This window comes from Acomys russatus, chromosome 28, assembly GCF_903995435.1.
Source record: "Acomys russatus chromosome 28, mAcoRus1.1, whole genome shotgun sequence".
Lineage (NCBI taxonomy): Eukaryota > Metazoa > Chordata > Mammalia > Rodentia > Muridae > Acomys > Acomys russatus.
This window is the reverse complement of record NC_067164.1, coordinates 38,844,023-38,868,075: the sequence shown is the minus strand read 5'-3', so window position 1 is coordinate 38,868,075 and position 24,053 is coordinate 38,844,023. Positions and strand designations below refer to the sequence as shown.

The 24,053-nt window shown below is 46.4% G+C and overlaps 1 pseudogene; it reads right to left on the bottom strand.

Moving 5' to 3' along the window:
• Positions 1-18,590: 18,590 nt before the first annotated feature.
• Positions 18,591-22,939, bottom strand: LOC127210811 (small ubiquitin-related modifier 2-A-like; annotated as a pseudogene).
• Positions 22,940-24,053: the final 1,114 nt, after the last annotated feature.

The window sequence follows — 24,053 nt, the reverse complement described above, 5'->3', positions numbered from 1 at the left end:
AGGCTCACCTTAACACTGTGGAATTTAAGGTAAATGATGTGCTCAGATCCCAGTGCTTGCTTAGACACAGGCACTCAGGTTGTTTTTCTACCCAGCTCCTTGTGGGCAAATCGAGCCCAGGTTAGTTTCTTGCGGTTCCGTTCGCATTTACCACAGGGATGTGGCACTGACGTGAACTTGTCTTCTGAGACGCCCTCCACTCTTCATTCATTCCCTTCCTCGGGTCTCACCTTTCCACGCCCCACTCCTCCTGCAGGTGTTAGAGATATGACGTCATTCCCATTTGTGGCGGCTTGAATGAGAAAGCCATTCGTAGTCCTATGTGTTTGCAAGCTTAGTCCCCACCCTGTTTGGAAGGATTGGGAGATATGTGCTTGTTGGAGGAGGTCTGTCGCTGAGGTGGGCCTTGAGGTTTCAAAAGCCCATGCCAGGCTCAGTCTGTCTCTGTCTCTGTCTCTCTCTGTCTCTGTCTCTCTCTGTCACTCTGTCACTGATGTTTGTGCATCAGGATATAAAGCTCTCAGCCTCTGCTCCGGTATCACACTGTCTGCTTCCTACCATGATAACCACGAGCTAACCCTCCAAAACTGTAAAGCACACCACCAATTAGATGCTTTCTTTAAGTTGGTTACGGTGCCTCTTCACAGCAACAGAACAGTGACTAAGACACCATTCTAGACCTAGTTATGTCGTTCCCAAAGGTCTATCCATTTTCAACTTACTACTTCTAGGTCAACCTTTTTGAGCGAGAATGATCTTGGCTATCTTACAGGCATAGTCATGTCAACCAAATTCATTTTTTTTTACATGTTTTCTGCGTGTGTATGTGTGTGTGTGTCTGAGGAGATTTGAACCTAGGGCCTTGTGCATTCTGGGTTACCATTCTGCCATTGCTTTGCAACACCAGCCCCGAATATGTGTAAACTGTGAGCCAAGAGAAACTTCTTGGCTCTAAGTTGGTTTGCAAGGCATTTTGTCACTGCCTTAAGAATAGTAATGGATGGGGCTGGAGAGTTGGCTCAGTGGTTAAGAGCACTGCCTGCTCTTCCAAAGGTCCTGGGTTCAATTCCCAGCACCCACATGGCAGCTCATAACTATCTAACTCCAAGATCTGACACCCTCACACCAATGCACATAAATTTAAAAAATTAAATAAAAATCTTTGAAAAAAGAATAATAATGGATACCTGGACGTTCTTCCAGTCTGCTGTGTCCATTATCATACGTGTTTGTACAGTTGGGATTAGCTGTATTTCAAATGGTCAGATCTGGATGTTCAGGACTGGTTTATATAGCCCTGTGTAGAATAAGAGAGCCAGGCTCCTGCTGTAGCCTCTACCTAAAAGTCCACTTTGCGTGGGGGAAGAACTGACTCAGTTCTGCTCACTGTATTTGTAGGCTGGTTACCATGAAGAAGGTATAGACAGGGAGAGGTATGTCTTGTCCCCTTGAGAGGACTCCCTGGAGATGTCTACATTCTCCCTGTCAGCATCTTACCACAGGCTAGGAAGATAAAATACTTAAGTCAAAGGAGTCTGTGAACGGTGGCTTTTATTTCAGATAGCCGTGATCTAGATAAGCGTTAGCAATTCTGTTGCAAAGACCCCGGATGGCGAAGACAACCCTGAGCAAGAAGAAGAGTGCAGGAGGGGTTGCCATGCTGCATCCTAAGATGTATTACAGAGCCATAGTAATAGAAACAATATGGTATTGATACAAAAACAGATATGTAGGCCCAACATGAGTACACGCAACTTTAGCCACTCAATATTTTACAAAGATGCTTAAAACATGTGGTGAAAAAGGAAGCATGTTCAACAAATGGTTCTGAGAAGACTGACTGTCCATATTCAGAAGAATGGAATTTTTGTATAAATAAGAATTTATATTATATAAACTAGATTTTCATATATTATTTATGTAAATATAAATCTTTTTGTTTTGTTTGTTTTTCGAGACAGGGTTTTTCTGTGTAGCCTTGACTGCCCTGGACTCACTTTGTAGACCAGGCTGGCCTCAAACTCACAGCAATCTGCCTGCCTCTGCCTCCCGAGTGCTGGGATTAAAGGTGTGCGCCACCCCCCATCCCACCCCCTGACCCTGACTATAAATTTTTGTTTGTTTGGTTGGTGGTTTTGTTTTTGTTTGGTTTTTCGAGATAGGGTTTCTCTGTGTAGCCCTGGTTGTCTTGGACTCGCATTGTAGACCAGGCTGGCCTCGAACTCACAGAGATCCACCTGCCTCTTTCTCTCGAGTACTGGAATTAAAGGTGTGCGCCCACAGCCCAGCATAAATACTTATACTAACTCCAAATGGATCAAAGTTCTACACCTGAAACATGAAACACTGAAACTTCCAGAAGAAAACATAAGCATTACCCTGGAGGATATGGGTGTGGGAAGGTCCTTCCTGAATAGGACTCCATTTACCCAAGAATTAAGGTAAACAACTGACAAGTGGGGCTTCATAAAACCAAAAAGCTTCTGCGCAGTTAAAGAAAGGACCAACCAGGTGAAGGCGAATTGGACAGAAGGGGAGAGAATATCTTCCAGGCTACATCTGAAGGAGGTTTAACATCTAGAATACACAAAGAACTCAAAAACCAAAGAGCCAGAAGACACAAATGCCACAAGTGACCCTTTGAAAAATGGGCCTGGGACCTGAATAGAGAATTCTAAGAAGAAGAAGAAGAAGAAAAAAATGGCTAAGAAATATCTCAAAAGATGTTCATCATCCCTAACAATTAGGAAAATGTCAATCAAAACCCCTTTGAGATTTCATTTCACCCCAGTCAGAATGGCCAAGATCAATGAAAGAACTGGCAGCTGGGCGTGGTGGCACACGCCTTTAATCCCAGCACTTGGGAGGCGGAGGCAGGCGGATCGCTGTGAGTTCGAGGCCAGCCTAGTCTACAAAGTGAGTCTAGGACAGCCAAGGGTACACAGAGAAACCCTGTCTCGAAAAAAAATAATAAAAGAAAAAAAGAAAAAGAAAAAGAACTGGCAACAGATGCTGAAAGGGATGTGGGTGGAAGGGAACCCTCGTTCACTGCTGGGTGGATTGCAAGCTGGTGTGGCACTAAGGAAATTGCTGTGGTGAATTCTCAAGGACCTAAGGATAAGTCTACGTGGGACTCAGCCGTGCCACTCCTTGGCATGTGTCCAAAGGGCTTGACATTCTAGTCCAGAGGTGTGTTCTCAGTCGTGTTCACTGCTGCTCTGTTATCCACAATAGCTGGGAGATGGAAGCAACCTAAGGGCCCTAGGACTGACAAATGGGTAATGAAAACATGGCGATAGACACAGAGGTGTACTGTATAGTGGTTAAAAAAAAAAAAAAAAATGAAGCCATGAGCTCTGTAGATAAGCAGATGGAACTAGAAAAGATCATAGGGAGTGACGTAACCCAGACCCAAAAGACAGATGTTGCATATGTTCTCTTCTTGGAGGCTCCTAGCTCCAAATCTTCAGACGTGGGGTCATGCTCTGTAGTAACTCCGGAAACCAGGAAAGTAAAATGGCACCATTGCCAGGACAGGGGTGTTGGGAGCAAAAGAGAGGTGAATAACAGGGTGCAAGAAATCTGATCATGGAAATGAGAAGGCGGGGCTCCTTGGGGAGGAGGAGGAAGGCAAGTGCAGAAGAAGATGGGGGAAGTATGGGGGAAATAGCAGAATGCTAGTGATCTCTTTTGTAGCTGTCTAAGTCCTTAGTGCAAGGCTGATATTTACATTTGACTGTGTCAAGATCCACAGTGTCTTCCTGCCTTGTCACTCGGCATGTGAATCTCCATCCCTGGGGACACCTCGTTGCGCACCGACTGCTCTCAAAGATTAAGAAAAGAGGGATAGAAGAGATGGCTCAGAGGTTAAGAGCACTGACTGCTCTTCTAGAGGTCCTGAGTTCAATTCCCAGCAGCCACATGGTGGCTCACAGCCATCTATAATGTGATCTGATCATATTGTAACATAATAAATAAATCTTAAAAAAAAAATGGAATAGCCCGGACATGGTGGTGCACGCCTTTAATCCCAGCAGAGGTAGAGGCAGGTGGATCACTGTGAGTTCAAGGCCAGCCTGGTCTACAAAGTGAGTCCAGGACAGCCAAGGCTACACAGAGAAACCCTGTCTTGGAAAAAAAAAAAGCTTATCTTTTTTAAGATTCATGATATAGTGTTGTTTCTGGAAAGTCCTTTGTTAACACTGTGTTTTTCGGACCATAAGCCGCACTTTTCCCCCCAAAAAGTAGGGAGGAATTTAGGATGCGCTTTATGGTCCAATTGCTACTTTTACTGTTTTTCTTGTTTTACTGTTCTAAAACTGGGTGCGTCTTATGGTCAGGTGCTTCTTATAGTCCAAAAAATACGGTACTTTTTCATGAAATGGAAATATTTAGTAGTTTCTCATTGGTCTGAAGCTTTATAGCTGGGAATTTGAACCTCAAGGTGTTTCTTTTTGTTTTTTTTGTTTCCATTTTGTTTTTCAAGACAGGGTTTCTCTGTGTAGCCCTGGCTGTTCTGGACTCTCTTGTAGACCAGGCTGGGCTCGAACTCACAGCAATCCGCCTGCCTCTGCCTCCTGAGTGCTGGGATCATAGGCGTGCGCCACTGCTCCCAGCTAGGGTGTTTCTTTTTTACCAGATCTCACAGTCCTGAAACTCTGTGTGTAGCCTAGGCTGGCCTTCAGTGAGCCATCCCCCTGCCTCAGCATCTCCAGGACAGGTGTTATATGTGTGTTAACTATGATCTTATAGGCTCTGCTTTCTCAAGTAAACTGTGGAAATCTTCAAAATGAAATCGCTGTCTGTGGGTTATAAGAGAGACTTAGGTAAAACAACAGAAGTGCTGTGATGACGACAAGGCTTGTGCCGGGGAACCGCAATATTTCCTGTTTCTAAGTGACATAGCTTTTATTTGTAATTATTTTGTTGTTTAAAAAATCTGGAGGCTGAGACTGTGTACCCAGCACCACTGTGTGGATGTCTCAGGGAATCCGCATCCCAAACTTCAGTGGCTGCCACAGCGCTTGGAGGGCCTACCTTCACTTACACAGGCTACTGGTGGTTAACATGAGGTTTCGTGCCTGAATCAGGCCTGTCGTTTTTTTGCGGTGTCGTGGGAATGAAGGTCAGAAAGGCTCCTGGCCTGGCTTTGTGTTTTGTTGTTGTCCTCTTGAGATTCTTAATAATTTTGGGGGCTGAGATGGCTCAGCAAGTTAATGGTGCTTCGTACGTGAAGGTAAGAAGGCTAGATAGAGCCAACACCTGCCCTTGTCTTCCAACCTGCACATGTGCTGTGGCCTGAGCACGCCTACACACACACACACACACACACACACACACACAAAAGAGAATGTAAAAAGAGAAAATTAGGAACGAAACTGTTAATTATGATTTAAAGCCCTGAATTTTTCACTTTGTACTGACCCCTGAAATTATGTTGCTTTTCTCATGTGGAGGTGTGCAGAGGTGCTCTGCTGTGTATCAGACATGGAGCTGCAGTCCTTACAAGGTGAAATGGCTGCTTAGTGTCCCTGACCAGAATGAAGGCTAAACAAATATCTGAAGTGGTGACTTGTCCCTTTCTATGAGCTCTCTTCACTACCATGTCCCCCATCCTGCTCTGATGAGACGATTTCCCACAATCCCTCTCTCCCAGGCACTGCAAGTGACCACCATGGAAATGCGGCAAGCAGGCTCTGTGCACTGTTGAGACAGAGTCCTGCACCATGCAACACAAGATGCGATTTTGGTAATTCCTCTGACATCTTGTTGCTGTTGTTGTTGTTTCGAGACAGGGTTTCTCTGTGTAGCCTTGGCTGTCCTAGACTCACTTTGTAGACCAGGCTGGCCTTGAACTCACAGCGATCTGCCTGCCTCTGCTGGGATTAAAGGCATGTGCCACCATGCCCGACACTCTGAGATCTTGTAATTGGGCCTGAGCTGGATAGTTTTATATCAGTTAGACACAAGCCAGTGTCATTTGGAGCAGGGAACTTCAATTGAGAAAATTCCTCGGTAAGATTGGGCTGTAGGCAAATGTGTAGGGCATTTTCTTAATTGGTGATTGATGGGGGAGGGCCCAGCTCATTGTAGATGGTGATGCACCTTGGCAGGTGGCCCTGGCTTCTATAAGAAAGCAGGCTGAGCAAGCCATGGGGAGCAAGGCAGTAAGCAGCACCCTCCATAGCCTCTGAATCAGCTGCTGCCTCGAGGTTCCTGCTATTTGAGTTCCTGTCCTGCCTTCCTTTGGTGAACAGTGACATGGTAATGTAAGCCAAGTAAATGCTTTCCTCCCCAAGACAGGCCTCAAGCACCGTGGAAACATATATGAGATTTTTGGAGAAGTGCCCAGGACACTGCACACCCAAGATCCTCTCCCACCCCCAGTAAAGTGCCCTCTGGGTTCTCTCACCCGAGAGCCCTTCTATGCCGAGGGCAGGGGAGAGAAAGGACTGACAGGAAGGGGAAAGTACCTCATCTTTTCACAGGTCATCCTTAGACCTTGGCCCTTCACCAGGTAAATCCCTCTCCTTTGAACTCCTCAGGCGGCCAGGAGGGCTGGGCAGCTCAGTGGTAGGCTGCTGCCTCCTCCCCCCCTCACCATCTCCAGCATGCAAAAATGAGAGTTTTCAGGTAACCCAGTTCCTGTACTCTCTCCAGAGCTCTAGGTCCTTTGCTGTGAGAGCCAAGTCACCTGCTCCTATCTGTTTAAGATCCATACATGGGTCTGGAAACACTTTCTGGTTCTCTTATTTATTTATTTGGGTTTTTCGAGACAGGATCTCTCTGTGTAACCTTGGCTGTCCTGGACTCACTTTGTAGACCAGGCTGGCCTCGAACTCACAGCGATCCACCTGCCTCTGCCTCCGGAGTGCTGGAATTAAAGGTGTGCACCACCACACCTGGCTCTGGTTCTCTTATTGACTAAAGTCTTTTTTTTTTTTTCATGATAAAAACAACAATAGCTGATAGAAATCATTCGGTGTTGAAATGAGCTAATTCAAGACAAGGTAAAGTATAGAAATGCAGGTTTATTGGGTTTACTGGTCCCAAAGAACAGGGCCAGAGAAGTCAAGATGCAGGGGGAGATAGAAAAGTACTTACAGAAAGAAGAGAGGGGAGAATGGGGGAGGGGAGGGGAGGGGAGAATGGGGGAGGGGAGGGGAGGGTGGGGGAGGAGAGGGGAGGATGGGGGAAGGGAGGGGAGGGGAGAATGGGGGAGGGGAGGGGAGGGGAGAATGGGGGAGGGGAGGGAACAAGAAAGGAGAGGAGAGGAGAGGCAGAAAGAAGAGACAGGAAGGAACCCAAAATGTCTGGATTATCCCAGCCCCTGGGCTGGAGAGTTCAGGGTGGAGGGCAGGGTATGCCAGCCACACCCTGCAGCAGGTAGGGACTGAGGGATGCTGGGAGAGGCTGGAGGTCAGGTCCACCTTGATTCAAAAGGCACCGCAGCTACTTGTCCTGAGTCTGAAGCCCAACAGCAACAGCAACAACAACTACAAACCCCCCCAAAACAAAACTGCAACCCAGCGTTCAGAATCATGGTCCTCCTTTGTTTTCTCGCACCCCCTTTCTGGCCTTTTCCTTCTCAAACTCCCCAGGAAGCCATCTAAAGATTCTGTCTCTTGCAATGGGGAAGTGGCGCCCCGTGCCGTGACCTCACTCCTCCTCAACCACTCACCGTTTTTTGGTTTGGGGAGAAAGGGGTATCTTGGGCTTGTGTCTGTAGCTCTGAAGCGGTCATAGTTATAGACTAGGTCTGTAGAAGGCCTCTGTCGTCAGCGGACGGTCTCTCTGGTCACAGGAAGCAATTGGGCCAGAACAACTTCCTCTCAACAGTTGAAGGGAACGATTGTCTCCCAAGCTTATCAGATAGACTCCCAGAAATCCCCAGTGGAACAGAATATAAATAGCCATTAAAAAAAAAAAAAAAAAAAGGTCACCACAGTATATTCATCTCAAAGCGGCTTTCCTGAACTTTATTGATTTATTAAATGGGCTTGCAATTTTTTACTAGTCATGGTGAAAGGATTTGAAAGTAGAGCATGCAAGTAGGGAACACTTCAAGTCACGGAATTAAAATGACACTTATGGCTCTAAGCAACTGGAGAGATGTGACATTTCTGGTGAGAGTACCCGGTAGACAGTGGCTTCAACGCAGTCTGGATTAGAGCCTCATCTTAGCGTTTCCTTTCCACTCGGGGGCTGGTTGTTTGTCGCCCCGCATGGCCGCCATCAGTTGCTTTGTTTAAAATACGAAGGCTCTTTATTTATTCTGTATAGCCTCCTGCTCCCCTACTTCACACTCAAAACCTTTTTCTTGCTCAGGGATTAGACAGTACACACTCTATTGGAGTAAGAATAAAGGCTTTCTGTGTCACGGACAAATCCTTCTGAGGCATTCTTTGGAGCTGATGCCCTTATGAGAGAAGTCCTCAGTCCCTCCCTGCCCCGTCGCTATCTTCTCTCTCTTAGCTACATTAAACTACGTGAGGAGACACAGCCCAGTTTCTTCCTCTTTGCTTAACCGTCTCACCTGCAACATGTCTGCTGAGGTCTTGCCTACGGTTCTGTGGAAGAGACACCTTTACTTCTTTAAATGTCCTCACTCCTCCTATCCTCAGGTTTTAAAAAAACTATTATTATTATTATTATTATTATTATTATTAGTAGTAGTAGTGTGTGTGTGTGTGTGTGTGTGTGTGTGTGTGTGTGTGTGTGTGTGTGTGTATGATGGTTGTTTCTTTGGTTGTTTTCTGTTCTGGTTTCCCCTTCTCTGGTGACTCACTTGATCTCTTCAGATCTCATCCTGGAGCGGTGTTCCTGTTTGCTTTGGCCTGGACTTGCCTCCCACGCAGTCTAGTCCTTTCGCTCCCCTTGGCGCTCTTGCCAAGGTTGCAGTATGCTTAATTGTAGCTTTTTTTTTTTTTTAATGTTCCAATTTTAGTTTGAGTTCTTCCCTTTCTCTTTCGTGTTTAAGAAATTCATTTTTGTTAGGAACGGATTACTCAGTTCATTCACATTCTGTTTTCCCCTTAGTAGAAATTAGGGGGAAACGAATAAATGGCGTTGGGTTTCCACTAGACGAACAAAAAGTATTGGGAGTTTCTGTTTTCTTTAGATGACGGTTAGGTGTCTCTTCAGATGTGAGCTGAGTTCACCCGGCACATCCCTCTGCTGCAGGGGGAGTTCGTGTTTAAGAGAAACCCTCAGATGTGGATTCCAGAGGGGCCCCGCGGTTCCCAGAGGAAGGAGCAACAAGAATGGAAAAGAATACAGCTGGGCAATTAGTCTGATGAGGTCCTGGCTAGCTTTAAGCAGATGTAAACATTGCTGGTTTAGTCATTAGTTGTCCTGCTGTGTCCCTCAGTGTGCACCCCAGCCTTCAGCTCCAACCTCAACAGACAGCGCTGTGTGGGGAGGTACTACAGCCCCTCCTTGGGGCCTCCTGGGCTTCCAGACTGGCTTTGAGTAGTGTTGGGGATTGAACCCAGGGCCTGGTGCATGCTGGGTAAGTGCTCTGTCATTGAGTTCCTGCCTCCCTTTCCACTTCCCACTCCTACGGATAAGGTTTTGTTAATTTAGGTCAACAAATCACTGTTAAATAAAATATGAAGGGGCTTCTGCCTTCCTGTTCCTCCTTGCTGCTAAGGCACCGTCCCAAATCCACCGCCCGGAATCCTGCCCCAGACCAGCGTGCTCCACGTCAGGTGCCCGTGTTTTATTTAGGACCTGCTCCTTTTGACAGAAGATGATTTGAAAGCAAGATGGGGAAACTAGGAAGTGCCCAGCAAGTGGCCGCCGCCCGCCGTGTTTGCTAGGACATTTTCTGAAGTCAAGAGCTCTGCTGCGGTAGTTGGGGCACGTCCCGTCATGTGTGTATCTCAGAAATGTTGAGGGGCAGAAGTTGAGCTAGGGTGTGGCTACAGGTCACTGATATTGTTGGGGAATCTAGCTTTTTATTTCATAGATGAAGAAAGAAGGCTCAGAGAGGCTGAGAGATTTACAGTCGGCCCTTCAGCTGGACGGAGTTAGAGTTTCTCATGTCTGCAAGCTCCCCAACACTTAACCAACTCAAAAGACAGAGCCCTATGACATATTCTTTTAAGGTAAATTTCCCTCAAGTATTATTTTTCTATAAATAAAAATACCATATAAGCTCCTATGAAGAATAGACCACTTAGAAGCACAGGCTGGGTGTGGCTCAGTGCTCCAGCACTTATCTGCCCCGGTAAAGCCCTGGCCTTGATCCTCAACACCGGAAAGAAAACGATTTCAAAACACAATACAAAGTAACAATGCTTTGGAGTCTCGGTTCCTAGATATGTTTGCTGCTCGTGTACATTTATAAGATTAGGATAATATATTTTGTATCAGCTGGGCTTACTTGGTTCAAAGCACTGAACCTGACCCAGATTCAGATGTACAGAGCAGAAGAATTTCTTGGCAGAGCTCAGGCTAAAACATGCAGGCCTTGGGAAAAGGGGACCCTGGAAAGTTCTTCTCAGAAAGGCAGTGCTGAGTCAGCCTCAGAGACAAACAGATTTCCTCCTGTGCATGTACCGAGTGACTCAGATGTCCCTGTAAGAGAAGCCTTTATGATGGCCTGGCGGTGGTGGCGCACGGCTTTAATCCCAGCACGCGGGAGGCAGAGGCAGGTGGATCGCTGTGAGTTCGAGGCCAGCCTGGTCTACAAACTGAGTCCAGGACAGCCAAGGCTACACAGAGAAACCCTGTCTTGGAAAAACAAAACATAAAACAAACAAAAGAAGCCTTTATGTCCCTAGTGTAAGGGTAACCCTGTCTCTTCTAGGTTGTCCTTCTAGGCTGTTCTGGAAGCCTAGGCTCCCTCTTCAGGTCTCTCCCAGCTCCGCCCACCTCTCCCGCAGAGGCTTTGAGGACATAGGGAAGTCCCCCACCACCCTACCGTTAGAAAGGAGTATCTGGTCTCCCTACGATGGCAGTCTCCTTTTCCATGGGCTTTGCCTACGGGTTTGTTCTGTGTGACCCAGAATGATGACCTCTCCCCGCTGCCAAGAACCAGCCACACACAGCTTTGACAGCAGTCTTCACATCTGCTGCACCCCGCCCTAGGAAGCTGGTTGCCGTTCCCCACTTCCTTCCATAGCCACCCATTTCAGCGACCCATGAAGGCTCACTGGGCACCCCCTCTCCAGCCCTGGTTCACAGTCTGTTGGTAAGTTATCTATTACTCATAGGCATTCTGGGTGGGTGTGTGTGTATGTATGTATGTGTATATCTATATATATATACATGTGTGTGTGTATATGTGTGTGTGTGTGTGTGTGTGTGTGTGTGTGTGTGTAGGTATTTTGTTTTTGTTTTTTGTTTTTTGAGACAATGTTTCTCTGTGTAACAGCTCTGGCTGTCCTGGAACTCACTGTGTAGACCAGGCTGGCCTCGAACTCATGGAGATCCTCCTGCCTCTGCCTCCTAAGTGCTGGGATTAAAGGCATGTGCCACCACACCTGCCCGGTAGGTATTCTTAAAGTTCTCCTTTCTAGTTGTGTGGAGGATGATTTAAAGCAAACAAACAAACAAAACTGATTTTTTTTTTTTTAATACCATGACATTTATTTGAAAAGAGTCCCAACGCCTTTCCAGGAAGGAAGGGTCACAGAGAGGGGCAGTTAGTCTCTCAGGGACTTTTCCTATCTCTGGCTTTTTTCCTTCTCTTCCCAGTCTATTTCCTGCAGCCAAAGAAGCGGATTTTCCGCCTACTTCTTCCCAGGCAGAGAATCGACCTCGTCGCTTTATTTTACTCTGCAGTTATTTCCTGCACTGTCTTGCTCCTGTCTTCCAGTTTCAAGCTGGCCTGGTGAGGAAGTCCTTCAGTTCTAGCACTGGCCGCCCTGGCCCTGGCTTGTGAGTGTGAGGAGGTCAGAGGACAGCTTGCAAGCGGTCAGCCCAGCCGGTCTCTCCACCCCGCCTTCGGCTGATGAGTCATCTCGAGGCCTGAACTCTTTCTCAAAGGCAGTCCAGAACTCCCTCTTTCTGAGCGAAGGAAGGCGCAGGAATAGCTAATAAAGCCAGACCCTGAAGGCTGCGGAGGGAATGTCTCAACAGCTGCGAATGCCTGCTGCTCTGTCAGAGAGACAGATCCCATGTGCACCTGAGCACCTGTGTCAGGCAGCTCACAAATGCTGTGACTCTCTGGTCTCCGTGGGCATCTGCACACACCTGCAGACACACATACACGTGCACGCACCCCTAGACAAGGTAAATGGTTTTGAAATATATAAGTTTTATTTTTGGCTTGGTTTGGTTTTCTTTTCAAGACAGGGGTTCTGTGTGTGGCCTTGGCTGTCCTGAGCTTGCTTTGTAGACCAGGCTGGCCTCAAACTCATATAGATCCACCTGCCTCTGCCTCCCAAGTACAGGATTAAGGGTGTGGGCCACCATATATATATATTTGAGACAGGGTTTCTCTGTGCAGCCCTGGTTGTCCTGGACTCACTTTGTAGACCAGGCTGGCCTGGAACTCACAGGGATCCACCTACCTCTGCCTCTCCAGTGCTGGGATTAAAGGCATGCGCCACTACTCTCAGCATTATTTTTTAAAAATACAATTACATAATTTCCTCCCTGCCCTCTTCACCTTCCAGTCCTTCCCACCCCCTACTCCCCTTATGTATCTTTTTCTTTATTGTTACCTTTTTTATATATAAATACATAAATATATAGATACAACCTGCTAGGTCTACTCAGTGTTGCTGTGTGCATATGATTTCAGGACTGACCACTTGGTGCTGAATAAACCACTTAGGGGAAGGCTATTTCTTTTGTTCTGGCATTCCCAAGTTGTCTGTAGTTCCTTGTTTAGGTGCCCCCCGCCCGCCCCCACCCCACAAATCATGTAAGAAAGAACTCTCCATTGTCCCCTCCAAATTAGCATGTCTAATGATGTTTCATTGTTTAGGTCTTAGACAGACATACTATGCGGATGTCATGGTGTGGCTTCCCTGTCACTTTTTAGGAGACACAGTCAGGCTTCCCAGTCATCTTCTGCTTCTCATGATCTTTTCTTTTCTTTATTTTATTTTATTATTTTTTGAGACTGGGTTTCTCTGTGTAGCCTTGACTGTCCTGGACTCCCTTTGTAGACCAGGCTGGCCTCGAATTCATATCAATCCACCTGCCTCTGCCTCCCAAGTGCTGTGATTAAAGGCATGTGCCACCAAGCCCGGCTTCTCATGATCTTTTCAACCCCTCACCCCCACCCCCCCGCAACATTTCTGAGCCTTAGTGGAGGCATTGTGTAGTATATATGTCTATTGGAACTGGGTGTCCCACGAACAGCCACAAAGTATAAACTATACGGTAAAAGCAGTAATGAATTCAGCCTTATGGAAATTAATAATGGCTAAGTAGTCCTTATGTTTACATATACATATTTATTAATAGTAACATATGGTATTGAAATAAGTGTTAGTTTTATCTTTTGAAGCAAACAGTAGAAAGATAGCCAGCGGAGTGAAAGAAATGTTGTCCAAGTGACCAGAGTGGTCATCACTATTGTAGATAATGTTTCTACTCATTTGGCCTAGAGAGGATTGGTTTGCCAAGTGGGTGAGCGATTTAGAAAAGCAGCAGAATTCCAGTACAGGCTTCTGGGAAATTAAGCAAGACATGGGGACTCTAACTGTTTGTTTGGGGGAATGATTTGAGACTTGAATCCTATTAGCTTCTTTGTCATACTACCAATTGAAAGCTTGGTAATATATAATTGAAAGATTATTTTATTTTCAAGTGTGTGTGTTTGTCTGTGTGTGCACATGTGAGCGCGTGTGGCATGAGTGTAGTTCCTGTGGAGTCCAGGAGAGGGCACTCAGTCCCCTGAGCTGGAATTGTAAGTGGTTGTGAGATCCAGGACATGGATGCTGGGAACTGAACCCCAGTCCTCTGGGAGCACTTAGCCGCTGAGCTATCCTTCGGGCCCACGATGACTTGCTTGTCTGTGTATCTAAGACTTTCTTCTCTGACTGTCACAATCAGATGCTGATGCTTTTGAACTAAGGCTTTGCTGTGTAGCCCCGGCTGGCCTGTAACTCACTGTATAGACCATATTGTCTCAAACACACAAGACATAATGCTCGCTGCTGCCTCCCAAGTTCTGGAATTAAAGACATGCACCACCATGACAGCTTGCAAATTAGATGTTTCGTGTTCAACATTTTCTTTTCCTTTTTTAATTAAAAAAAACTTTCAAAAGTTTGTCTGCATGCATGTCTATGTAGCATGTGTGTGAAATGTCTATGAAGACACTGGACCCCTTCCAACTGGAGTTACACTTGGTGGTGGTCCTAGAAATGGAACCCAGGTCCTCTGGAAGAACAACCAGCGCTCCTAACCTCAGAGCATTTTCTGTACTCCAACGCTAGAGCCAGCCACATGTCCAGGAAACAGTTTCTTTCAGGGCAGAATGAAATTTAGAAGCCAAGATTTGCACACTAGGTACGTTGTTGCAACTGGACCCCTCCCCCCTTTTCTTCTAAGGTTCTCATGGAAACCAGGGTGCCCTCAAATTCAATAGGTAGCCAAGTGTGAATGGCCTCCACCTCTCAAATGCTGGGATTGGAAGTGAGTGCCACCAGGTCTGGCTTAGACCATTGTTCTTATTTCCTTTGTGTGGGTAAAACGAGGAAATATTTATACAAATATGCCTGTGAACACCATTATGTCCACACAGCCACCTTCGATCCCAATACATTATCATAAAATTAAATTCTGCTTTCTTCCTGGGTCTCATTAGTCTTGATACATGAACTTAACTGTTCAGTTTCCTTTTAAGAGCGGGCCTATGGCATCTTCCTTGGGCCTCCTGTTGCGAAGTGCCCTGTGTGGACGGACTCTCTTGTCATCCTGCTTAGCTTACAGCACCCTGAGCTGGGTCGCTGGTGCACCTCTGTCCCCCTTTCTAACCTGTGCCATCATGCTGTGGGTTTCCTCTCCCACCTGAGGGCGCTCAACTCACCTCCGTCTAGACCACCGTGGCGCTGCAAACGCCTTGCCTCCTGTCTCCACCAGAGACACCATGGCTCAGCTAATCTAGAAAAGGAGAGAATTGGAAAGAGAAGAGGTGGGCCACCTTCGTTTCCCAACGATTTCAATTTTACTATCATCTGTTTAATCTGCAGGCATATAGTATGAGTTAAAGATACTTTAATTGAGTCTGGGGCTGTCCTTTTAGTGCCAGAAGGCTTGCCCAGCATACCCCAGGCTCCAGATTTGATCCCCAGCCCTTCTGTCACTTGTATGAAATCATTCACTGCATATTCTTGATTTTCTTTTTTTTTTTTTTTTTTTTTTTTTTTTTTTAAATGTATTTGTTTATTAGTTATGCAGTGGTCTACATGTACAGCTGCAGGCCAGAAGAGGGCATCAGGTTACATTATAGATGGTTGTGAGCCACCATGTGGTTGCTGGGAATTGAACTCAGGACCTTTGGAAGAACAGTCAGTGCTCTTAACCTCTGAGCCATCTCTACAGCCCCTCTTGATTTTCTTATGTAAGTAGTGTCTTGATAATAATACACAACATTGAGGGCTGGAGAGATGGCTCAGAGGTTAAGAGCACTGCCTGTTCTTCCAAAGGTCCTGAGTTCAATCCCCAGCAACCACATGGTGGCTCATAACCATCTATAGTGAGATCTGGTACCCTCTTCTGGCCTGCAGGTGTACATGAAGACAGAACACTGTATATATATAAGAATAAATAAATAAATCTTAAAAAAGAAAAAAGTCTCCTCACTAAATAGACGATTTCAGGTTGAGTCAGTGTGGTGGTGTCGGGACCCCAGGACAGCAGAATGTGAGCTGTGGAGAGACGATTGTTCTTGATTGTGGATCTGGTTCTGTCTGGAAAAATAAACTAAAAGGCCACTTTCTTCCCCATGCCTCCACTTCTTTGGAGTGTGTCAAGTAAAGTCAAACATTGGAAACCAAAAGCTATCCAAAGAAAGCACAGTTTTCCCCGAGCATATTGAGGGTTGTGAGGGTTACATAAGAATCTGCCTGCAGAGATTGTCAGCGCTGTGTTTTTCTATGTATCAGTGTGGTACTTGCAAGATGCTGAAACTTTCTAAGCTTTTGAGCCAGGCTGTCTTTTTAGATTTCCTGCATTGGTTTCCAATTGACTAAAAAAAGAAAGAAAGAGGGAGGGGAGGAGAAAAAGTCTTCCCTTTCTGGGAACGTGAAGAAATAAAGCATTTCCGCTCCATCTCTTTCTGGCTGCTTTACCCTTGAGTCACTGTGAGCTTCCTCTCACTCTCTCAGGTCCCTTTTCCCCCTGAGAAGATGAGTGAGGTCTTATCGGGAATCTTCTGGGACTGCCTCTAACACATTTAATAAAATGTTTTGATTCTCTTTCGGTTGTGTGTTGTAGTAGACAACTGAAACACTTCATTTCGGCTCTGGCAATTTGGTAATCAAATGCGAAATGCTCAGCTTGCTTTGGATTAATTCCCTCTGATGGTATCTTCACAGGAAAGTAAGAGAGCATATGGGGGTCTTAGAAATCTCCCAGCACAGAGAACCTTCATTTCAATGTTTTCTTGAAATAGTTCAATATATTCTTGTTTTTCTGAGATGGCATCTCTCTATGTAGACCAGGCTGACCTTATACTCACAGAGACCTGCTTTCCTCTGCCTCCCATGTGGTACCACCACACATGACCAGTGCATTGCTGATAAGAAGGGATTGTCAACTTAGCTACATCTTCATGTGATTGATGTTTGAGTTGCCCATTTTGAATCAATTGGTGGACCATTCAGGCATCAATCCTTTCTTTCGTTTTGTATGTCTTTTTTTTTTTTCTTTTGCTAGTGTTATTTTCTAGTAAACATTAGGATTAAAAACAAAACAAAACAAAACAAAACAACTTTTCTGGTACCTCTGGCTTTGGCACAAGACTCCCTGATGGCCATCCTCAGGAGTAAATTTCATTCCCACCCCTACACAGAGTGCTAATGAGTAAGGGCCTAAAGTTCTTATTACAGTTCAGGACTGCCAAGGTTACAGAGGGAAACCCTGTCTCAAAAGAAAAGCAACTAACCAAACCAACCAAGCAACCAACCGAACAAACAAAAGTCCCATTATGAGAGGATGCTATTGTTGTTTTGGACAGAACCTGAGGCTTTGTGAGTGTGGCTCATATGCTCTACCACTGAGCTGTACCCCAGGTCTGAAGAACATGGAACCCATATTTGTGTGGGCACAAGTCTGTTTTAGTCTATAAATCCTAGAGTAGAAAAGTACCTCTTCTACAAGTGGAGTTGTCTTTACTTCCTTCTCCTCCTCCTCTTCTTCCTCCTCGTCTTCATTTTTTTTTTTTTTTCCCGAGACAGGGTTTCTCTGTGTAGCCTTGGCCATCCTGGACTCACTTTGTAGACCAGGGCTGGCCTCGAACTCACAGTGATCCGCCTGCCTCTGCCTCCCGAGTGCTGGGGTTAAAGGCATGCACCACCACGCCCGGGTTTCTCTGTGTATCCTTGGCTGTAAGAGCACTTTCTTTGCCCAGAGACTAAGCTAAATCTCTCCCTGCCACCACTTGTTGCTTTTCCAAGACAGTGTCTGTCTGTGTAGCCTTGGCTGTCCTAGACTTACTTTGTAAACCAGGGTGGCCTTGAATTCACAGTGATCCACGTGCCTCTGTCTAGGCAGAGTTCGGGTGGATTACAGGCATGTGCCACCACACCCAGCCTTGAAGCTGTACCCTTTAAGTTTGCAAACATGAGCAAATACAACATAACTTGCACAAACAACCTGGGGAATGTCCCTGGAACCATCACTATTAACTAAATTTCAGACTCTGGATTCCCCAAGGTTTTTGGTTTTTCTCCCAGCAATGTCACTTTATTGTCCCAATACCCAAGCTGGGACACGGTATTATGGCAAGCCATCAGGACCATTGGTCTGTCCTGGTTTCTATGAGGTGGGTGTTATGTGCTGAGCTGGGTAAGTCTTTTATTAGAAAAGTCCCTGATCTGGGGGTGCCTGATCTTTTCCTTGTGATTAGAATGTTCTAGAATGCAAAGCCTTCTCTCCCAGCCTGCCAGCCATACAGGCACCCCACATACGTGTGCTAGAGGTGTGAATCTGCCCTGTTGCCGGCCAGGTTTCCTCTTTGTGAAGTCCAAATGTTTCCAGTGAGAAGTTTGGAAACAAGCCACGGTCCCTAGTGCGTCCTGAAGTTGAGTCAGGAGGGGGTAGCCTTCTCCTTCCTGGAAGAGGTGTTTACTAAGCCGAATTCACCTATTTCTTTCCTTGCCCAGTCACTACAACAGTATGTGCTCACAGCTAACTGTCCCAGCGCCGTGGGGAACCCAGCGTTCTGCTGTTTTCTGTTACCACTTTAATCCAGCTTTAGCCGCTGAAGCCCTTTCAGGCTCACTTCCGGCGCCCCTTTGAGGCGCTCCATCTTTTTGGCTAAGCGGGTTTTTTGTTTGTTTGTTTGGTTTTTTTGAGACAGGGTTTCTCTGTGTCGCCTTGGCTGTCCTGGACTCACTCTGTAGACCAGGCTGCCCACGAAGTCACAGTGTTGGGATTAAAGGCGTGCACCAGCCGTCCGGCTATTGGCTAAGCGTTTTGATGCCCACAGGAAGCACTGGGTTCATATTACGTCCGTCCTCCTCCTGCAGTTTCTCTGAGGAAGCCCCATTTCCTTTCACCAGACGATAGCATTCTGAGGAGTTATCACAATGGATTTCAGTCCAGGGAGATTTGGGTGTTGACTCCATTTTCACAGCAGTGACCGATAGTATGAACCAAAGTCGGGGAATTTCACAGTGCACTGCGTTGCTTGGCGTATTTACGAAACTGCCTCAGTGGCCTGCACGAGATTCACGGGACTAAAGGACGTCACCCAGATGATGTCATTATGGACTTATTACAGTGAGCAGGTACGGTCAAATTTGTATTGTGTGGAGTCTCGGTGTCACACACCTGAACGTTCTGCTGTGGGACTCAGTGGATTCTCAAAATGGCGTACATAGAACTCAGGGAAACAGAAGAGAAAAGCCGTACATTTGCATTTAAGGAGGTTTTGTGGTTAGTTTAAAAGCTACCCCCCACCGGGCTAGTAATGATAGTATGATTCTTAAAACACCTCACCGAGTCCTGATTATATCTAAGACAGGTGTGGCGTGCATAGTCCAAGTCCCTGCAAGAGTGGGAAGATAGGACAGTGGCTACGCGTTCCGGGGAGGTAGGTAATCGATATTCACTGGGAAAGAGGAGCAATATGCTAAGAAATCCAGTGGCCTTAGTTACAGGATCCTGGCTGGGGGTGGGCAGGCTTCAGGAGGCCGTCTCATTGGCAATTTCAAGCTGCCTGATAGGGCCTCTGTGACCCAAGGAGAGACCGAGGAGATGTGTTCCCTTCCCTCTCAAAGAGGGGGGGGGGACCAGTTCTCTATTCAGAGAGAACATGAGGTTGAGTCTATGGGGTGCAAAGTCCACAGAGGTGGGAAAATCAAACAGCAGGCCTGTGAGGAGGAAGCAATACTTTGGTGAAATATATTTATTTAGCAGCTCTTGGCTCCCGCTGCTTAAATACTTGATTTTAAAGGAACATCCGCGGCCAGGCCACAAAGCAGCCGAGCATAAACTGGAGCCACGAATGAGAAAGAACGGGGGCACACGCTGAGCAAAAACACTCAGGGTTAGGAAATCACAGGAGAGATTTAGTGAGGTGTCTGTCTCAGAGGTATCTCCATGTTGACGGAGGTCGCCGTGTTACCTTTGCACCAAACTCTCTGTATTGTATTTTTGAATCACTCACTTAAATTTATTTTTTTTGTGTGATAAAATACTCACAACAAGGCTTACCACTTCAAGTGGTAACCCTTTGGCAGTGTTAAGCCCTTTTATTGTTGTGTCATTTTTGTTTCTTTCTGTTTCCAGAACTCTTGTCTTCTTCCTGTGGTGAAACTCTCCTCGTTAAACAATCCCCCGTTGGCCTTCCCACCAGCCGGGGCAACCACCCTTGTGCTTTCTCTGTGTCTGACTAAGTATAAATGGAATTACAGCAAATCTTTTTTTTTATTTTTTGGGTAGAGTTTATTTCGCTTAGCAAAACCCGTTTCAAGGATCACTAATGTCATGGTATTTTGCTTAACTTTCTAAAGCAGTTGTGGCCACACCATGCCGGCTCCTCCTGGAACCACACAGGGTAATTCCACAGGCTGAGTTAAAGGGGAGGCGCGAGTGAAGGTACCGGAGGGACACCAAGCGCTTCCAGCTGCTCAGCCCTAAAGTTAGCGTTGCAGCCCCGAAAACAAGACCTGCCTGTCGATGCAGGCAGCGCGAGGACCAAGCCAGGGAGTGAGGCCGGGATGCGAGGCTGCAGGGGAGGCGCCGGACTGTGCAGGTCTAAGTAATCTCCTGAGCGGCAGCATGCTAGTGCAGACTGTCCGGTTATGGTAGATTGAGGGAAAAAAAACCTGTGAGTAGTGAGTTACTCAGCTGAGGGGGGTGGAGCCCATGCTTAGGGGGGTGTAAAGAAAAGCAATAGGTAAGCAAACAGGCATTTGGACAGGACTAAGGTAATGATTTACTCAAAGTAGTTGGCATCAGGAAAGATAAGGGGGTGGAAACCGCAAAGCGCTTTCAGGGTAATCAGGTTAATTTGGCAGGGACGGAGGGTTTGTGTGGAATGCAGGGGTGGCGGGGGGAGGAGGTTGATGGCGCCAGTTTATTAAGTACAATCACCGACAAACAGTTAGTTCTGATTATTTTCTAAGCAATGCGCATCAACAGAAAACAAGCAGCTCCATCCTTGTCTCAAATCCTTAAACTGTTAATCTTGACCTTAATTAGGATAGTTAGTGCACTGCCTTACGGGTAGCACCTCCTAGGAGGCTGTACCTGCCTAAGAGCTCAGTTGAATCGCTAGCTAGTGCCCTCCCAGCCTTAAACTCACACCTCTGAACTTCCTACTTCCCTTGAGCACCCCTTGAGTGAGTGGGATAAGTACTCTGCCTGCATGTACACCTGCAGGCCAGAGGAGGGCATCAGATCTCATGATAGATGGTTGTGAGTCACCATGTGGTTGCTGGGAATTGAACTCAGTTCCTCTGGAAGAACAGTCAGTGCTTTTAACCACTGAGCCATCTCTCCAGCCCCGGTGAAGAGATTTTGATGGGGGTGGGGTGGGGGTGTGGGGGTAGCGTGGAACAAAATGGCCAAGGTTATGATGTAGAAGGGTTAGTCGGATGAAATGGTGGGAGGGTGGGGCATGACAAGGCCAGGCTGAGCAGGAGGGAGGGTGTGGTGGGATAACGCAGGTCTTTCTCTACTGGCTTTAACCGGAGGGGAAGGATTTGGAGAGGAATCTGATGGGATCACGCAGTCTTCTGGGGCGGCTGAAAGCAAAGGGCAGGGCGAGGTACCTGATAGGGCTGCGTATTTTTTCCTATGGAGTCCTGACCAGGTCACTGAGCACAGACCCAGGTCTGTGCCTCCCTGACTGGTCTAGGTGCCTAGGAGTGTGTTTAGTACTGTCTTCAGGCATGAGAAAATAGTGTTACAGTTGGTTTGGTTGGCACAGGGCAGCGCAGTGACTTATCATTGAGCTGTTCCTACCGAAATAAGGATACTTGTAGAAAACTAAGCCAATATATTCACCCCCCACATAGCAGATAATCTACTTACACTCGTAAGTCATGAAGGGTTGCCTTAGGTCTGGAACTAAAGAATATGGACGAATCAGAGAGATAGAAAATTCTTGACAATGTTTTGACCAACAAAACAAAACAAAACAAACAACAACAACAAAAACCAACCTTACTTCTTTCTTTCTTTATTTTAAAAGATTTGTTTATTTATTATGTATAGTGGTCTGCCTGCATGTGTGCCTGCACACCAGAAGAGGGCATCAGATCTCATTATGGATGGTTGTGAGCCACCATGTGGTTGCTGGGAAACGAACTCAGGACCTTCGGAAGAACAGCCAGTGCTCTTAACCTCTGAGCTTTCTCTCCAGCCGTACTTCTTTATTTTTTTTAAAGTAGCATGAACTTTGGTTTGAAGCCTTCTTGCTGGTGTTAAAATATAAACCTTGGCTGTCCTGGAACTTGCTTTGTAGAAAGTGTCCTTCCCGCCCCCCCCCCCCCATTTTGAACAAGAAGTTTATTTAAACAATATGATGATTAACTTAAAAGGGAAATTATCTCAGATCATTTTTTTTTCCTGAGAATAATTTACCTGTACTTAAAAACAGATTAGAATCTGCAATGGCTTCATACAAAAAAGTTATAAAATTGTCCTTGGTTTCACAAGGATAAATGAAAAACATTAACATTCTCCCATTGAACAGGTATGCAAAGAGTTTTAAGCTGTTGGGTTCCTTCGTTAAAACAACGAGAACAAAACAAGTTACTGGAACAGCAGGTAAGAGAGCACCACCAATAGAAACTCAGGGGGGGATAGTTTCACAGAAACAGTTCTATCCCCCATCTGATGTCAACCAAACCAGAATATTGGTCATTTAGTTTAAAAAAGAAAAAGAAACAAAGCTCAGTGTGCTTGTGTACACACCCCAGTTTCTTTCTTTCCTTTCTTTTTGGTTTTTTGAGACAGGGTTTCTCTGTGTAGCCTTGGCTGTCCTGAACTCGCTTTGTAGACCAGGTTGGCCTTGAACTCGTTAGGAGATGGGGCCCCATCTGCTGCTGGAAGATGGCTGTCATATCTTCATCCTCCATTTCCACATGGCCTGCTGTCTCTGCTTCACTGAGTGGCTGCCGGTCAGACCAGAATCTGATCTGCCTCATTAACAAATCCCGTCCTCCGCAAAAGGCTTTCAGGAGTGTGTCTGTCTCTTAATCCTAAACTGCCCCACAAGGGTGTCTTGTCCCACCTTCCAATTAATAGGAGTGTTGTTTTCAGTCTTGATTCCTTCCTTGGGTTTCTTGGTGGCCATGGTCAGTCTGGAGTCTCCTCAGCTTAACAAAAGAGGGGCCCCGAAGCAATAACTGCCAATCATTTTAGAGGGCCCTCCTTCCTTGCCTTTTGTAGCTGCCTAGAAGCTGCTTTGGCTGAAGCACAGGGATTGATGGTAGAGTTTCTCGCTGGCCTGATGCCAAGTCTCTTCCCCGTGCTTTGCCGCTGAGCTCGCCCCTAACCCTGGAAGCTCTGTACCAGGAGCCAGGAGTCCACAACCTGTCACCTGTGATGACTCCAAATCCTGTGCCCATTCCACACTGTGGGTGTTCCTCTTTCTTCCTTTTTAGTTTCCACCATCATTTCACTCTGTCTTGGAACCAATTTTATTTATTTATTTATTTTTTTACAGTCTACAACATAACTGTGGCTCCGCCGCTTCTGTCCCACGGCCCCGGAAGACCATGCTTCCTCCGCCCCCAGTGTTTTGTGAGGAAAAGGATTCTACATGCCTCGAACTCACACCGATCTACCAGCCTCTGCCTCCCGAGTGCTGAGATTAAAGGCGTGCGCCACCACGCCTAGCAGAGAGCTTCTTTAAAAAGTTAATCTATATGTAGTTAAGAGATTCTGAGTGAATTCTCAAAGTGAATAATCCTTAACCTTGGGCTTTTGTTTTTAATTTGTATGTGAGTATTGTTCGTGTGTGTGTGTGTGTGTGTGTGTGTGTGTGTGTGTGTGTGTGTGTGTATGTGTGTTTGTGTGTGTGTGTACATGGAGGCCAGAGATCAGCTTCGGATGTCACTCTTCAGAGCTGTTGCCTTCACTTACTGAGACAGGGTTCTTCGGTGATTCGGTGTGGCTAGCTGGCCGGCGAGTCCCAGGGAATGGCCTGCCCCTTCCCGTTCAGCACTGGGATTATTCCTGCCTGCCACTGTGCTCTGCTTTGTGTGAGGGACCAAAGCATTGAGCTCAATGCAACCCTTCAAGCATATGTGGCAAGCACAACAGCTGAGCTGTCACCAGAGCCTGTAACTCAGGGGTTGACAGGCAGAATGCACCTGCAGCGGAGATAGTACGTGGGTGACATTTTCAGGGATTTCTGTCTTCCCTGTAAATGTCCTATTTACACAGCTGGGTTTGTCCTTATGGTG